Source organism: Cynocephalus volans, chromosome 3 (genome assembly GCF_027409185.1).
Source record: "Cynocephalus volans isolate mCynVol1 chromosome 3, mCynVol1.pri, whole genome shotgun sequence".
NCBI lineage: Eukaryota > Metazoa > Chordata > Mammalia > Dermoptera > Cynocephalidae > Cynocephalus > Cynocephalus volans.
Window position 1 is genome coordinate 51,316,112 of NC_084462.1, and position 4,798 is coordinate 51,320,909.

Genomic DNA, 4,798 nt, shown 5'->3' on the forward strand with positions numbered 1-4,798 from the left:
AGCACCATGAAGATCTTCGGCATGTTCTTGAGGTGGAAGGATGGTGTTAGCACTTAAGCATTAATAAAAGGCTAGAATCTTCCATGTGCTCTAGTGAGTGAGAGTCTGGAACTTTGCCATGCAACTTTCTATAGAAGAGTGACTCTTGTCCTGGCTCCATGTGCAGATGCTGTGCCTTTACTTGGCCTGAGCCAACACTTGACCCTTGGTCCCCCATGGGAGATCAAACGAAAACCAACACTTTGGAGATCACCTGACCACAATTCAAGTGTCCATCTGACATGTGACCTCAGAAGAGTTATTTGACTTTGGTGAGCTTCAGTCTTCTCAACTGCAAGAATGTGGATTTTACATCTACCCAAAGGGTGGTGGTAACAATTACATGAGATATTCTGAATTCATAATCTAGCACTGTGCTTGGCATGGAAAGTCTCCTTCTCCTTGGCTAGGTCATCCCTGCACTATTTATGACAAAGTCAGGGCTAGGCGGTTATCTCAGTTGGTTAGAGCATGGTCAAAGGTTTGGATCCCCATATCAGCCAGCTGCAAAAAAAAAAAAAAAAAAAAAAAAGATTCATTCAAATACAAGATTTTCTAAAACACTTTCATCTGCCTAAAAATATATTCTTAAGTATTCTGGAATTCTGTCACTAGACAGATGTTTGTGTCAAATTCACAAGCAGGGGCATTATTAATAAAAGTTAAATTTTGTAACTAGAAGGAACTCTCTTATTGGCAGCATCTTTTCAGTATTTAATTTAGTGAGTTAGCTTGTCTATAAGCTGCATCCCTAAACTGTGAACTTTGGGAGGTGATGTTCAGGGCTGAGGCAGCCTTAGGCGTGGGGATGGGGAAGGTGGCAGTGGGAGAGATGGTCAGGGTTTCAGAGTGGGAGGGAGGCCAGGAGGATGATGACTGACACCCTCTTCACTTTAACTCACCCTGCCATGGTGGCCTGACATGATGGGCAGGAGGAAAACAAAACCTTTAGATAGATCCTGGCAGCTGCTGAGATCGAGCTGAGGAACTGTGAAGATCCTCAGCGTGCTCTTGAGGTAGGGGGATGGTGTCAGCACTAAGCGTTAATAATAAAGGGCCAGAATCTTCTATGCGCTCCAGAGAGTGAGAGTCTGGAACTTTGCTCTATTTTTAATACCAATTTTTTCCCAGTCTTGCTCCCCTCTCATATATAAAGATGACCTCAAGTGCAAAAATACGATTCTGCTATCATGGGAGAGAGCCAAAGAATTTGTAGCTGATTAGACTTGGGAGTTTTTCCTGTTACTGCTACAGTTAAATAGATATTGGCAAATCGTAAACCTGCAGGGAACCAGAGTGTGGAAGAGGCTGGTTGGTTATAATTAGAAATATACATCATTCTCCTTTCCCAGAGAGCAAGAGAGTGGCATTTAAAGGGACAGTGAAGCATGGTGCATGAACAGCCTCGACTCAGCAACAGTTGAGAGCCACCGTATAAATGACTGTATGTTTTGCAAATGCAGTTAATGCTTTTTCTCCTAATTTTCAATAATGTACCTTAGCCTAGTTAATGTGAGTCTCAAAGATGAATCTAGAGGCATGTAAGCACACAATGGTTACATTTCAATAACAAATTACACTTGTAAGCATACAGCCATTGTACCTGCAATTTGTATTGTGCTTGCACATGTTGATGAGAAAGATGATTGTCCTGTCGTTTAGGAAAAAATGAGATAAATGTATTTAAAACCCAAACATGGTAAAAGACCTGTTTGTTTCCCCTGGCTCTGATGAAGGCAGTAGGAATGCGATTTCCTTATCTATAAACAACTGGGTCCAATTCAGTTGTATTAGAGAAAAATCCATTGAATGCCAGCCCTGAGCTGGGCTCTCTACTGAGGGTGGGGGTTACAGGCAGAAGGCTGGAGTCTGGGTAGGAAGACAAGCTGGGCAATCTAGACCAATGATTAAGTGCAAGGAATTTGGAGTCTGACAGATTGGATTTGAAACTTCCCTCTGCTACTTTCTGACCTGAAGACCTTTCTGCTTAACCTTTCCCAACTTTGCTTTCCTTATTTGCAAGGTGGGGGTAAAAATAATGTCTAGATTTTTAGGGGGTTTGATATGAGAGAATGCTCAGTAACTGTTAGCCTTGAGTCTCTTTTGGAGAAAGCCCCTGTGGTGGAGTTAAGCATGCAAATAGACATTTCACTATCATACAGTAAGTCCCAAGGCAGTGCTGTATTCTGTCACACAAGGTTCACTCTGGGGCTTAGGAATTAATACCCAGTCTCCTGGAGCTGGCATCTGGCTGAGTTCTAAAGGAGGAAGAGATAGATGGAAAGAGCATCAGAGACAGAGGGGACACTTGAACAGAAGCAGAGGCTCATATCACCATAGGGGAGCAAGATGTCTTGACATGGAACTGTGTTTATGATCATGAACTCATTCTGTAATGTATTGTAAGCTGGTACAAGTGTGGCCACAGCTGATGTCTCAGCAGATCTGTGCAGGGCCCGGGCTGATGGCAAGAGGGACACAAGAGGGAAGCGCAGACGTAACCTCCTGGTCTGGAGGGGAACATGGGGAAAGTGACAGGGTTGGAAGCCTGTCTTTGGTCTTCCTGGGTTGGGCAGGGGAGACTGAAGACAGTCCGTCCTCCTGGGAAGGAAGGGGAGAATGAGATTTTGAATAAAGGGTGGTTTGTAGATTGTGGCTTATTTTGTGCTCGTAGACAGATAGAACAAGCTTCAGGCCCAAAGACATGTTGTGTGAGGGACCATTGGGCCAGAGAGAACTGGGTAAGTGAATAAGCTTGAGCCCTAGCCCCCAGCATACCAGCTGGATCATAGATGAGAAGAAGGGAGACTCCAGCAGAATTATTTGTATTACCAATCTATACTTATCAGAAATTCTCAAAGAAGAGAAGCTGTGGAGGTATACACATATGGAAATATTTCATACTTTTAGGTAAATATCTGAATGGAAAGTCTTGGAAGTATTAAAAGATGATATGCAGATGTGTTAGGAATCACTGAAAATAAAATAAGTTGAAAGAAGGGCTATGTGTTAGAGTATCCTTTTGGTCAAGATGACCCAAAGTGGGAAGGGAAAGGAATTATGGCAGGTGGCCTTGAAAATGGTCCCCAAGGAGCCCTGCCTCCTGGTGCTCATGCTCTTGTGTTGTCCTCTCCCCATGAGTGTGGGCTGGACCTCATGACTTGTTTTTATTGAGTAGAATATGGCAAAAGAAAGGGAACGTCACTTGGGAGCCAAGGTTATAAAAGACTGTGACTTCCATCTTTCCAGGGCTCGTTCTCTGTCTCCCTCACGCCTTGCTGGTTTGCTCATGTTAATGAAGCCTGCTGCCACGCTAGAGAGGCCCATGTGGCAAGAAACACAGGATGGCCTCCAGCCAACAGCCTGTGGAGTACTGAGGCCCTCATTCCAGCCTCCCACCAGGAACCGAATCCTGCCAACAACCATGTGAATACGGAAGCAGATCCTGCTCCAGTCAGGTCTTAGGAAAACTTCAGCCCTGGCGACACTATGACTGTGGCCTGTGAGATCCTGAGCCAGAGGATCCAGCTGCATCACCCCCGGATTCCTGACCCACGGAAATCGTGAGATAACGATTGCATACTGTTGTGAGCTGCTAAGTTTGGGGTAGTTTGCTTTGCAGCAATGGATAAGTAATGCAGGAACTAACATCAATGAAGCAGTACTCTGGTGTGGCACTTCCTAGTTTAGCTTGTTTAGTTCCCGATTTGACTTCTAAGAATACAGGATGTTTAAGAAATTTGCTTAAGGTCAGCCAGCCAGGAAGCAGCAAAGTGTTACTGAGCAAGGGCTCACCGCCTGACGCGCAGAGAAGCCAATACTATGGTACCAGGCTTTTGAGAAAAGAAAGGTTTTATTGCGAGGTTGACTGACAAGCAGACAGAAGGCAAAGAGCAAATGTCTCCCCAGTCCAGAGACTGAGCAATTTTAAAAGCTTGAGGAATGCGGACGTCTAAGGGATTGGCTAGCTCTGAATCAGTATATGGCAGTGACACTGCTGGATGCCAGATTTTCCTTGTTGAAGGAGCTCTTGCTCCATAGAAGGCATCTGGAGGGCAAGGTCCTTCTCTCTGCGCTGCTCAGCTTACATCCTATATGGCAGTATGTTAAACAACTTGAGATAGGGAGATGGAATGAGTTTCAGCTGGTTTTAGGTGGTTTAAAAATTTCAAATCACAATTGATTGGCTCCTAATGTGTGTGGTAAATCCACGGTACCAGGTCAAAAGGGAAGTATTCCCCCAACTTAAATAAATTAAAGGCCTGCCTGCCCCTAAATATTTTTGCTGCTTCATTTTCAATGCCATGAGTCATTGCTTTGGGTTATAGCCTCAGACTGCTGATTACCTGCAAAGTCACCACCTCGTTTTCACCTTGGTAGGATGCAGGCCCCAAAGGAGATGGTAAGCAAGGAAGCTCTGCAGGGGACAAGGGTGAGAGGAGAGCACAGGCAATGTGGCACTGCTTCAGAAGACAGGCACAGGGGGATACCAGGAGCAGGGAGAGGCCTGTCGTGCGGGGCAGAGCAGTTCTGAAGGTACTGGGCACTGCCGTGGCAGGGTGGGTGGTGTGGTTAGATGGTTTCTTAGCCAGAGAAAGGAGCAGGCAGCCAAAGGGCATCATGGGGACAAGGAACCAGAAACACACTCCATTCCTATTTAACCTCTGGCTGGTGCTCTGAAAAGGGAAATATTTGAAAATTTTCTCCCTGAGAATAATGCTGTTATCAAGCTCATAAGGACCGACTCATTCATAAATTG